This window comes from Macaca mulatta, chromosome 12, assembly GCF_049350105.2.
Source record: "Macaca mulatta isolate MMU2019108-1 chromosome 12, T2T-MMU8v2.0, whole genome shotgun sequence".
Classification (NCBI taxonomy): Eukaryota; Metazoa; Chordata; class Mammalia; order Primates; family Cercopithecidae; genus Macaca; species Macaca mulatta.
The window spans coordinates 82,908,972-82,923,014 of record NC_133417.1 but is presented as its reverse complement, the minus strand read 5'-3'; the positions used below and the strand labels follow the sequence as shown (position 1 = coordinate 82,923,014).

General features: G+C 39.4%; 1 protein-coding gene across 1 annotated transcript in view; it reads left to right on the top strand.

The window, feature by feature from the left end:
* PDE11A (phosphodiesterase 11A) overlaps positions 1–14,043 on the top strand; it is a 462,469-nt gene that overhangs the window by 83,009 nt on the left and 365,417 nt on the right. The gene's annotated exons all lie outside the window — the stretch shown is intronic.

Below are 14,043 nucleotides of genomic sequence, written 5' to 3'. Positions count from 1 at the left end.
CAAAGTGCTAGGATTACAGGCGTGAGTCACCGTGCCCAGCCAAGATATATTTTACATATTTTTTCTTTATTTTATTTATTTATTTAAGATGGAGTCTCACTCTGTTGCCCTGGCTGGAGTGCAGTGGCGTGATCTCAGCTCACCACAACCTCCACCTCCTGGGTTCAAGCGATTCTCCTGCCTCAGCCTCCCGAGTAGCTGGGACTACAGGTGCGCACCACCATGCCTGGCTAATTTTTGTATTTTTAGTAGAGACGGGGTTTCACTATGTTGGCCAGGCTGGTCTCGAACTCCTGACCTTGTGATCTGTCCACCTCCGCCTCCCAAAGTGCTAGGATTACAGGCGTGAGCCACCACTTTTTTTTTTTTTTTTTGAGACAGAGTCGCTCTGTTGCCCAGGCTGGAGTGCAATGTTGTGATCTCGGCTCACTGCAACCTCCGCTTCCTGTGTTCAAGCAATTCTCCTGGCTCAGCCTCCTAAATAGCTGGGATTACAGGCTCACACCACCACACCCGGCTAATTTTTGTAATTTTAGTAGAGATGGGGTTTCACCATGTTGTTCAGGCTGATCTTGAACTCCGGACCTTGTGATCCACCCGTCTCAGCCTCCCAAAGTACTGGGATTACAGGTGTGAGCCACCGTGCCTGGCCTTAAATACTTTTTGAAACTTTCCCACCCCCCCACCCCCTGCCACAGATACTTGTAACTCTGAAAAATTACTGCTATAAATTTTGAAAGTAAAAATCGTTAAGTTCTGTTATTGATCAACCACATTATTAAAAGGCAAAAATAAGTGAGTGTTAAAATTGTAACATTAAAGCAGGAACCACAAAGTCTGATATGCAGAAAATTCCATATACAAGTGAATTTTCATCAACTGGGCAGTTATCTGATGGAAACAATTTATGTTTCCTTCTGAAAAGAGTACATGGTTACTAATCATGTAACTTGTACTAGGTGAATCCTTACTCTACCTCTATCCTTACCTATCCCCGTTGGTGCTGGGACGAGGCTTATCAAAGGAAAAAGTATGTTGGTTCTGCATATTATTATTATTTAAAGAAACTGAAACTGTAGTGAGTGGTGTGAATTTTAGGTTGGATTCAAATGTCACATAGTCAATTCTCTTTCTCTTTCCCCCTTTTCTCCCTTCATTTCCATCTTGTTTCTTAAAGGATTTGAGGCATGTGATGGAAAATATTGGAATATGAATAAACTTTCATGGCCAGATAATGTGATAAGCTAGGAATTCTTAAGGAGTTTTTTGATTTTTGGTTTTTATTTATTTTTTTCAATGCTAGGATGTGATGGTAATTTCCGACTACTTTTTGTCTTGACCAGAATGTGTCATTGATCCACTCTTTCTGGCATGAGGTGAGGTTGGAGGATTCCAGTGGACTCCTGGTATTTAGATAAATGCTCCTAACCTCAGGTTGAAGGAATTTCAGATGAGGAGCAGTGACTAACTGAGCATGTACTTCTTGATTCCTGCCAACCAGGAAAGCTATTCTCTCTCAAAATTGGGACATTCATTAACTGCAGTGAAGATCCTTGCTAACACATAAGTATAACTATTAGGATTGCATCCCCAGTGGCTAGTGAGTGGAGTCATTTCCCCACTGTGTCAATGGCATCAATCCCTAGTTTGTGCATAAAGGAATTCACAGAAAAAATATCCTCTGTTTGACAGGGGAAATGAGCATTCATTTCCTTTCTTATTTGTAGCTTGCTTCTGAGTATGGTAGAAAGATTTGGCTCTAGGCAGAGTATTCTTTCTGGACTTCGTTCATACTGTGCTATGATTAATAGCTTTTCATCATAACCACATCCAGAATTGATATTGCTTTAGGAAACAGAATTCCACATCTCTAGTGAATTGCTTATCTTTCTTGAAAAAGAGTAGATTGCTCATATTGTCACTCTTGTGTATTTTCTGATGTAATGAGGGGACTAAGGCTATCAATTGCTTTAGACTGTATGACGGTATTGAAGACCACTTAACAGAATGCTGAGTAATACAACTGAATCAGTCATCTCACCAAAAAGTTGAGCGTGTGTATGTAGAGCTTTGAACGCAGTAGCAGGCAAGCCTATTTTGCCATCCTCTCTGAGATATAATACCGAAATTTTGCAGACAGAAGTGATACATTTTTATGTACAGATAACACACATATCTTGATGCATCTAGAAACCCCGATTAGTTTTGAGCAAAGTCAAAATAACGGGATTACAGAAGACCTCACAAAGGTTTCAGAGGACTCAGTTTCAATGCACATTTCTTGCTGCCTGTATACTTGTCATATGACCAGGCTTTCCATAGCTGCTCTCAGTGGCCCTCAGCTTGGCTCATCCTTTTGACTTCCAACATCAATTTGTGTCTTATTCCCAGTGCCACAGACAGTGAAGAGAAGATGACTGCCACATGAGAATAGAGTTAGACAATTCAGACACTCTGGCAGGACTGGCTACATAATTTATAGAGCCCAGTGCAAAACGAAAAGGCTGGGACCCTTGTTCAAAAATTAAGAATTTAAGCCTGGGACAGTAGGACTTTGAATCAAGCACAGGACTCTTCTAAGCATGGGGCCCCTTGTGACTGCACAGGTTGCATGCCTATGAAGCCTGCTTTTTTAGTCTGGAAATAATGAAGGTAGAGAGGAATTTGCTTTACATTTTTGCAATTTGGAAAGCAGTAATAGAATGCATGAATTTTGTTTACAGTGTCTTAGAATATTAAAGCTAGGGAAACCACTGAAGTTTCAAGGTGGGTGGTGATAGCATGTGCTCCTTTACAGCATAGCAGGAACAAACTCTTTCTTTAAGAAGTCACACAAGGTAGATTGAAGAGTTTCTTATTTGTGTTGGCCACAGAGTTGGGTTGAACCATGGAAGCATCAAGAGATGACTGTGAAGACCAAGCCTGGGCATGGGTGACATTATTGAACTCCTGGTCTCAGGATAATCGTAGAAGGCTCAAAGTAAATGTTGTGTGTATTGATCCAGGCCTGGGTTGGTTTCATCAGTTAGAGCTTTAGAGTGAAGATTCTCACAAAACTTAGAAGAGACGAGAAAACACTGCTGCACAAGATTTGGTGTGTGGCAATGGTGGTACTCAGTGACTTCTCACACTTAATTCACTAGAAATTGTGTTTATAGTCTCTCCTCTTTCTGACTTTAATTTTACATAGCTGGTCAGTTTTTAATGCATGGACTGTGACAGTGGGGAGGAAAGACTTAACAAAGACTTCTTTGAAGGAATGTTCTAGAGCCACTGAAAAGCTAAAAAAATAATATTGTCTGGTTCTTTTTTCATCGTAACACAAAGTATTAAGCAAAAAATAAAAACATAATAAATGATAAACATTAAAACACAACTGAGAAATTTCTTCATTCTTTAAAGTTCTTTAAGAAGAGAGTTGACCCCGTTTTTTTTAATGCAATAGTCATGAATAGAATATTTGTTTCTGAACAAAATAATTCTAGAGGCAGCAGCCTGTTTTCTACTCATCTTGCAGTTTAACAAAACATTTATTTCTGATGAGAAAAGATACTCCTGCAGGGATGTGAAAGTGTGGAGTGGCTCACTGTGGTAGAGACTTTCATTTACATCATCTTCTTTATTATATGTAACTACCCAATTTGGTATGTATCATTATCCCCACTTTGAGATAAGAAAAATGTGGTTCAAAGGTAAACATTTCAATAAGAACATTCCTCAGAACAGTGATTGTGTAAGGTATCAATTAATAGTTGTATGGTATTATACAGCTATCATACACAATTAATAATTGTGTAAGGTATCAATTAATAGTTCTATGATAATTGAATGGTTGGAAAAATACTTGATTTTAGCAAACATTAGGGAAGATTAGGAAACTTGGAATATGTAATTGACATTCTTGGAGTATGTAATTGAGGCCTTTCGTTCTTTACCCTTTTCCCTCTTCTTCCCCTTAAGGGTTAGAAAGTCCTCTGGCTTTCGATTCTCACAGTAAGAAAAGCTGCCCTCAGAAAGCAGCAAAGAAAATGGTATCGGCTGTAGCACTGCAAGCTGGTAAGGGACATATTTTGGAGACATGGTCTTCATGGAATCATTGCAGTTTTGCTATTTAAGTTGATATCAATTGGTTAATCTATCTCTGTTTGCAAAAACACATTGAAGGATGTAGTTGCAGCAAAGTTTGTTGAAAAATACTGGACACTAAGTATTATATTTAGTCTTCAAAGTTAACATTTTATGGTAGCTTTTATGTATGTGCTGAACACCATTCTAAGCACTCTACATGCACTATCTCATTTAATCTTAATCATCTAGTGAGATATATACCACTATTATCCCCATTTTTTTTTTTTTTTGGGATGGAGTCTCACTAAGTCGCCCAGGTGCAGTGACACGATCTCGGCTTACTACAACCACTGCCTCCTGTGTTCAAGCGATTCTCCTGCTTCAGCCTCCTGAGTTGCTGGGATTACAGGTGCATGCCACAACACCTGGCTAATTTTTTGTATTTTTAGTAGAGACAGGGTTTTACCATGTTGGTCAGGCTGGTCTTGAACTCCTGATCTCGTGATCTGCCGGCCTCAGCCTCCCAAAGTGCTGGGATTATAGGTGTGAGCCACTGTGCCCAGCCCTATTATCACCATTCTTAAGGAGACAAAATCAAGGACCAGAGGGTAAAACACATGAGTAGTAAGTGGTGGAATATGGACTGGAACTAGCTCCTTAATCACTGTGGATATTGTGTCTAAGAGGAAGAACACAGAACATTCATGAAACGTCCATAGTGGGCAGAGCAGGCACACAGGGACTGTGAAAAGGCTCTGACCCTGCTGCTGCAGATGCTTCTGTTTATCCTCGGCTCTCTAGTTTCATGGCTCCTGAAGGCTGACTCTGCGGCAGGAGAGAAGACAAAGCTGAGAATGGGGAAGGGATTCAAGGATGGATTAGCCTGGTGGTAGGATCTGGAATCCCCACTTTCCTGAAGGTCTCCAGGTGGAAGATGATAACAGGTGTGTTTTACCTGTGTGTTCCGCCGACCTTACAGGGTCATGGTAATTTAGTGCTATCACCATTTATTCTTTGCCGTGTTTGTAGTTGCGTACAAAGGGGTGGGGTTAATCTTTTTTTTTTTTTTTTTTTTATATAGAGTCTTGCTTTTTCCCCCAGGCTGGAGTGCAGTGGCTGGATCTCTTGGCTCACTGCAAGCTCCACCTCCTGGGTTCATGCCATTCTCCTGCCTCAGCCTCCTGAGTAGCTGGGACTATAGGCACCCGCCACCATGCCCTGCTAATTTTGTTTTTGTATTTTCAGTAGAGACGGGGTTTCACCATGTTAGCTAAGATGGTCTCGATCTCCTGACCTCGTGATCCACCCGCCTTGGCCTCCCAAAGTGCTGGGATTACAAGCGTGAGCCACCACGCCTGACCAGGGTGGGGTTAATCTTACTCTACTTTTGGACAAAAAAGGACTCAGAAAGTGAGCAAAAGGACCCTTTTTGCCTTGTTTCCTTGCTGCTTAAAATAGTTTGATAGCTTCCTATTTGAGAGAACTTATTCTAGATAAAAGGTTTTTGGTTAAAGATCACTTTGGCTCATGTTTTTTAGGGCAATTCCACCCTTCTCCAACATAATGTGTAAGCTTTAAAGAAGCAAATGCAAGCACTTGTGCATTGTTCTGCTCTTCATGTAGCAATTTGTAAAACTCTTGCAATCCCACTTTTTGTCTTTGTACTGTATCAATTCTTAAAACTTTAAAGTTCAACAGCAGAAATCTCTTATTTTACAGATTAAGAGACTGAAGCAGATAGAAGAGACTTGTTCAGTGAGATACACAGTGCAAAGTTTGGATGAAAATCAGTGTTTCTTTTTTTTTTTTTTCTTTTTTTTTTGAGACGGAGTCTCGCTCTGTCGCCCAGGCTGGAGTGCAGTGGCGCGATCTCGGCTCACTGCAAGCTCTGCCTCCCGGGTTCACGCCATTCTCCTGCCTCAGCCTCCCGAGTAGCTGGGACTACAGGCGCCCACAACCGCGCCCGGCTAATTTTTTGTATTTTTAGTAGAGACGGGGTTTCACCGTGGTCTCGATCTCCTGACCTTGTGATCCGCCCGCCTCGGCCTCCCAAAGTGCTGGGATTACAGGCGTGAGCCACCACGCCCGGCCGAAAATCAGTGTTTCTTAACATTGAGTTCAGAATTTTTGCATTGCCTCTGTGCCACTGATTAATGGATTAATGAATTTCTCTAAATATGGAGGCTGAATGCCCAAAATGCCATTGCAAGTGAGAAGAGAATATTATCCCTTACTGATTTTTTTGTTGTTTCAATGAGTCCCCTGAAGATGAAAAGAACCTCTGTTATGCCTGTGTTCCTTGCCTTGTGTAATTTTAGTTCAAATCACAGCAACGCACAGATTAAATGAAATAGCTGGAGATAAGTTGTGTCAATCCTTCAATAAGGTATAGTACTATTAAAATTCAGAACTCTAAATGATCACTTTTCAAGAAAGCTTTACTATGTATCTACGTTTTTAATTTCAATTACCAACTCTATTTGGCGTGTAGACATTTTAGTAGAGTTGTTAAAGAAAAAAAAGCACTGTATTAACTATAATCAGCTGGAGTGATAATAGTCACAGCACAGTGACTATCAGAAGCAATTGAAGACCATTACTGGAAAAATCAAATATGTACCTGATTTCTATTGTATCAAATGCCAGTTGATTTATTGGTCCATTAGAGCAACTGGAATCTGTTTCAGGAAAGTGTTTATTTGTACAAGTCAGAGGTACCTTAGAGAAGTTGGAAAGTTCTCAGTAAGAGTTATTGAATTTCTACTTTATGAACTGCTGGGTGGTATAATAGCAACTACATAGAGACACAGAATGTCTAGGTAATTTGCCAAAGACCATAAAGCCAGTCAGCTTTGGAACCAGGTAGACCTCAGGCACTGTGGCTATTAACCACCATGCTTCAGTCTCTGCTGTACAAGGCGAGCTGGGAGCTTTGGTAGACGGTATTCTTGAATTCAAAACTTAGTTCTGCTACTTAGTAGTGTGTAAACTTGGTAAATTAACTTATACCTCTGTTCACTTTATTAAAAGAGAGAGCAATAGTTCTAATCTCATGGGGATTTTCTTGGTGAAGTTTGTGTATATAATGCTATCTACTGTACTTATCACAATATCTGGCATCTAATGAGAACTTAATATGTGTAGCTTTTATTTTATTAATATTATTTTTATAACCATGGAGAAGTTAAAAATTAGCAGATACATTATATATCCCAAGGAAGTCTTGATTTAATTGGGAACTGAAACATATAATTAGGTGCAAATTAATCGAGAATAAAAACATAAAGAATAAAATCCCGTAATTTGAAAATGCTCCAAGGAGGCACTTGTATAACCTATGTTTTCTTTCTTTCTGGAGTTGTTTTCATGCAATTAAAAGTATATGTATGCCATTCACCCCTATCTTCAGCAATATGGTATGGTTTCATGAGAAAGTTATTCATTCTATATTTTTAGTATATGGTCTAAGTTTTCCATTTACCCTGTTGCTACAATCTGTTTACAAGAGCAAGCAATTTCGTGCAGTTTGCTATGCATCACTTTTAGCTCTTTCCTTAGGCACCAGTCTAAAATCAGGATAGCATTAAGCCACTTTCAAATTATAGTGGTCTTTTCCATTCATGGCCACATTTCAAATTTTTATATAAACCACTTCGCTTCCCAAGCTGTCCAACAATTGCACACCAAGAGACAATAATTTTGGTATTGATTGATAGCTGCTAAGGAGAAAAAATTTCACAGAAGGAAATATGAGCACCAGTGCATTAAAGAGAAGATATATTGCTAATTTATTTTATTAATTGGTGCTACTCTGGGAGTCTGTTTTGTCATGCACTTCTGATAAGAGCTTCTAATCAGCTTCAGAACTCTTTATCTAGAAGGTCACTTTCCTAAGCTGTCAAAGTCAGTTGCCTTGCTTAGTTGACTGAAACAATCAGATTACACAGACTTGATGACTAAACTTTTTTATGTTATGGCTATACCTAGTGAACTAATAATTCTTAGTTTTCTGTCTATCTTGCAGTTCAATGATAAATTCATTGGTGCCATGTATTTCAAAATAAAAAATAATAAGAAACCCAGAACATATGAAAAAGTTTCCTTTAGTCCACCAAATAGCAAAACTCTCATGCATTTATGTTTATTTTTTGAGTAATTAATTTATCACAGTAAGTGGCTTCTTACGTTTGGTAGATGGCCTAGAGTGTGTTTTTGATTATAGCTGCTTTCTTTTCATTTATGTAATCTTTCTTTATCTTTATTCTGCATTGCAGCCTCAGACTTCTCCAGTTTTCTCAAAGCTACTTGGACTGGCTCACTTTTTAGAGTAGATGTTGATTAAAATGTGCATCAATAGCCCATTGCTTATAGTGCCACCTTGTGGTCTTCATCCATCACTGCTGCCCACTTAACAAGCACTGCTGGTCCTCAGTGGGGCCAAATCTAAAATTAAGTTTCTTTAAGAAGTGCATCCCTAGCACGTGTAATTATTTGTTTTTAGACCACTATTGTAGAAAATCAGAGTAAAGACAAATTACAAAGTGAGAAATGACTATTATTGAGGACAAATTAGAAATAGAAACTAACCATCTCTAAATTATTTAATACTGTCAGAGGGAAAATATGTTTACTTTATGAAGTCTGGATTTATAGTTAAATTTTTCATGATTTTTTTCTTGAGACAGGGTCTCACTCTGTAGCCCATGCTGGAGTGTAATGGCGCCATCTCGGCTCACTGCAAACTCCCCCAGGTTCAAGTGATTCTTGTGCCTCAGCCACCCAAGTAACTGGAATTACAGGTGTGTGCCACCCTGTCTTGACTAATTTTTGTATTTTTAGAGAGATGGGGTTTCACTATGTTGACCAGACTGGTCTCGAACTCCTGGCCTCAAGTGATCCATCTGCCTGCCTTGGCCTCCCAAAGTACTGGAATTACAGGTGTGAGCTACCACACCTGGCCTTGTTTTTATAGTGTAACAAGAGGCTGGTACATTTGAATTCTTTTTTTGGCTATCAAGAAACTACATTTTGCTAGCAGTTTTTAGAAGGCAAGAAATTAGGTGCCTTAAGTGTCATCTTGTTAAATTGTGAAATATTTAATCCATTCCTCCTCATTTTGGTTCTTCTTCTGCCTTCACATTGGCATATGAATCTTTCTTCTCTGCCACACGGTTCTGTCATAGGAGGTCATTAAGGCATTTGAATGAATCAATATAGCCCTAAAAACCCTAAAAAACCTAAAACCACCAAGGTGTTGTATCCCCTACTGGCCTGCATTCTGTCCTCAGAGAGTCCTATTTTTATTTCCTTTGCTAACTAATTTGAAGTCTTTTTTAGGTTGTACCCATGATTGCAGTGTTAGAATATTAACCATAGTATGTTGCAATTTGGGGCAAAATATATATCATTTTGTAAAACATATGAAGAAATAGAGATTAATGTGTAGTGTTTGGGCATTATTTTGCATGGTGAGAGTGGGGTTACGATCAGGGTGACGGCAGAGAAAACTGGCCAATAAAAATAACAAAAGCTGGCCGGGTGCGGTGGCTCACGCCTGTTATCCCAGCACTTTGGGAGGCCAAGGCGGGCAAATCACGAGGTCAGGAGATCGAGACCATCCTGGCTAACATGGTGAAACCCTGTCTCTACTAAAAATACAAAAAATTAGCTGGGCGTGGTGGTGGGCGCCTGTAGTCCCAGCTACTCAGGAGGCTGAGGCAGGAAAATGGCGTGAACCCGGGAGGCAGAGCTTGCAGTGAGCCGAGATCGGGCCACTGCACTTCAGCCTGGGCAATAGAGAGAGACTCCATCTCAATTAAAAAAAAAAAAATTGCTTATATTACTCACTAAAGACATTTAAGGAGAAAAAAAGAAATTAGCTGAAAAGAATTCATCTTGATTAGTAAGTATGTAATTTATATTTATTGAAGTTCCATTGAAGAGCGTTCTCTTCCATTTGTGATTAGTACAATTGAAGTTGTTAGACGATTAACACACCATTCAAAGTAAGGATACATGCCCTTTCTCTGTGTGGTATATACTTTTGCAGGCCTAGTTGCAAAGGCCTGTGCCAGTTTTCTTTGTCTCAAGACCAGGAATCTGTAGAATGGCAAAGAAGTCAATATCCTGCCATTCCAGATTCAGCTAAGAGCATGAAGGATACTCATTAAGTTCATACCTACGTCATTACATTGAAAAGACTGAGTACTCCTTCCTTTAAAAAGAAAATAAACAGAAAATGAATCACTAGAGAAGGATATTCTACAATTTTGAAGTACTTCATGTACTAATGTCTCTCCTACAGAATATTTCTAGCAAGATAATTTCATAAATAATTGTTATAGGGTGAGTTGTGTTCCTCCCACACCCCTGCAAAAGATAAGTTGAAGTACTAACCCCAGTTCTTCAGAATGTGATTTTATTTGGAAAGAGGGTCTTTACAGAGGTAATCAAGTCAAAATGAGGTCATTAGGGTAGACCCTAATCCAATATGACTGGTGTCCTTTCAAAGGAGTCAACATGGACAGAGGGACCAATATCCACAGAGGGAAGACTCTGTGAAGAGATGCAGGGAGAATGCCATGTGAAGACTGGATTTACGCTGCCATAAACCAAAAAATGCCTGGGGATACCAGAACCTGAAGACAGCAAGGAAAGATCTTTCCTTTATAGTCTCAAAGGGAGCAGGACCCTTCTGACACCTTGATTTTAGACTTCTAGACTCTATAACTGTGAGACAATACATTTCAGTTGTTCTAAGCCATCCAATTTGTGGCACTTTGTTATAGCAGCCCTAGGAAACTAATACAGTAAATATTGGACTAGTACTTTCTGCCGTGCCCTGTGATGAGCACTTGAGAAAAATTGTCTTATTTACATCTAGCACCAACCTCTGGAAGGCTATTATTATCTTCCCAAGATACTAACAGATGAAGATAACTAGCTTACTGAGGTTAAGTAATTTTCCCAAGATCACATAGCTATTAAGTGAAGGAGCTGGGATTTGAACTGAGATTGGTTTAACTCTAGCTTCTGTTGTGTGTGTGTGTGTGTGTGTATCTAGTTCTCACTGGATTAAGGTCACAGCCACTTTCACACCACCCTCATATCTCATTGAGAACCACTCACCTCTATTTAGAGGAGAATTACTCTTGAAATTCACTGACAACCCCACCTTTCATGTTCAAGGGCACAAGTAAGACTCTTCATTTCTCTGACAATAAAATGTTGGAAACATTCTCTTGACTCTTTATAATTCGAAATTTATAACCTTATTGGCCTTTTCCCCCACACCTCTCAATTTATTTCTGCTTTTTTCCATCATCCAAATCAATGTAGTTTAATATGTGCAACAGAGTGAAAAATCTACATGGAGTCAATTTTCTGCTTCAAAAGAATTTCTTTTAAAAAATCCAACCAATGTCTTCATAGAAAAACTAAATAAATCTGCATTGAACTGTGTAGATGTCAGAGATACTGAACCTGGGCTAAAACTTAAAACCCAAAATTGTATCAGTGAGAATAAACCCATCATTCTGAAAGCAGCTGTCCTCCGAAGGTCAGAATAAGTGGTATATTTTTACTAATTCTTATTTCTGTGTTACAGTTTGACTCCATTCACTGATCAAAAAAACTGAGAAATAAGTTTAATTTCTAACAATGCCACAGGTTGATGCAGTTAAAAAAGGAATTACAGTTAGACCAATAGTTACACAATACAGACAGTTGATTGGACATTTGTCATAGGATATAAAAGCTAAAGCTATCAAATTAGATTTCTATTAACTCATCAGAGATAGAATTGGGAATATCAGGGTAGACTTGATTTATAATGCCTAAAATTTCTCCCTATCTGGTATTCTTAACTCGTTGGTCCACCTTAAAGCAGTAGGTTTGAAAGTTTTTTGACTGTGACCCATAGTCATGGCAATCAGGGGAGGAGTTTCAAGAAGGAGGGCTATCAGCACTGTCAACTGCTGTCGGAGAGATACTAGTGATCGTCTGGGGATGTCCATTCACACTTGAGAAATAAAGCTGTAGGAGAGATCCAAGTCCCTGGATTCCATATAATTGAGTCGCTGCATAGCAGGAAAATCCTACGTCTTTGTAGGTGTTCCATATTTCAACAAACATTGCTGTATAGACAAACCACCAAGGCCTTAGGCAACTCACAAGACAGCATCTATGCATCCTGAACCTTGAGTTGGCTATCTCACAGCAATACAAAAATAATTACCAACCATCTATGGCATATTTCATTTTCATTTTCTTTTTATATTGGTCACCCCCAACACATTGTTCATAAAGTAAGAAGAAGTCACTAGTTTTATATGTCAACCTAAAATAACAACAGAGACAGACTTTCCAAAAAGGAGTTTATTCAGGAATAGCAAGGGATTGCAATCCTGCTATGGTGAACCATGGACACATCCAGAGGGGCTGGGGAAAGGGGGAAGCTTTTACACATAAAAAGGAGAAATTAATGTAAGCCATTTTGAAACAAAGGCCATTGGTTACAGGGACTTGTTGCAGGGGTTGGCATTAGCTCATTGGTGGAGGTAGCTGTTTTTGGACAAATGTCCTTGTGCAAGAAGCTTATCTGGAATGCTGTGCTTTTGAGGAGTTCCTGGCATCATTTCTGTCATAGGCATACATGCAGCAAGTTCTTTTGATAAGTCCTGTTACAGGGATATGTGCATGAGGACTCTTTCTTCATGGCCTTCTGGCTCCATTTTCTTAGGGTTTGACACAAGTGACCATATTTTGGTATTGAAAATTTCTACACATATATGTGGAGATTAGAACATAAAAGGGTTAAGTGACTTGCTCAGGGCCCCACGCTAGTTAATGGTTGTCCTGTCAGGCTAGCAAGGCTCAAAAGTCCTCAGCAATTCTCCTGCCTAAAGCTGAAAGAATCAGTTTTAGGCAGTTTTTACAAAGCCATGAGCTTCATACTGCTACCTTAGCTGACTAAACTAATACTCAACTAAACTGAACTAAAATAACTGAGTAAAACACAGATCTGTCCTGAGTTGAAGAATGCCAAATAGAGACATTCTTTACTGGTCAGTCATCAGAAAATCAGACCACATTTACATATATAACTAAAATAGTCACAAAACAACACTTATCCTTACTAAGTGCAATACACTGATTTTTTTACTTTCTTTCATTTACAAAAATATACTGTACAAGACTTAATTTCATAGCCCATTTGAACTTAGAGGTATCCTTGAGTATTGTGAGTCACAGCCACATATATTTAGTGGGCTGTCAGATCTTGCCTGCTGTGCCACAGAACTCCCAAGCTGCCTTCTCCACTCTGGCCCTATCTCATTAAGCTTTCCCCATCTCTCATCAGAGCTGTTATAATAGGCACACGTTCCCTTTTCTCAGAGTAGCAGATCCAAAGCTTTTCTTCCCCATGTAAGTGCCTACCAACCTCTACCCTAGTCCCATTCATTTGGTAACTGGCTCATTGGTTACAGAGAAGGGCATCTGGTAGGAGTCCTTACCTTTGAACTTACCAGTTGGGATGCTTGTCCTAACTTCTTAGACTGTGTCCCACTGATGTCCCTTCTTCTGTCTAGGGTCAACTCCTCCTCATATATATAGGACCCTTTGCCCACCCAGCTTCTTTATAGCTTTTTCTTCTTTCAGCTTTTTCTTCTCCTCTAACTCATTCCCCCTTGCTAACCTCTCCCCTATCATAAAACATCCTTTTTGCAATTCTGCCATTCTTTTCACATCTCTTTCTCTTTGCTTTCCTTAAAAGATAAACATCTTGAGAGAGGATTTTACACCTGATGTGGCCATTCCATCCATTTTCATTTATTCTTCACTCTAGTTTAATTTGGCTTTCTCTCCACCACTTCACTGGGTGCTTCACGGAGGTTGAGTATTACCTGTCAGACAAATCCCAGGGTGTATTTTGAGTCATTAGCTCCTCTTGGTCTTAGAGCAGTAACTGATACT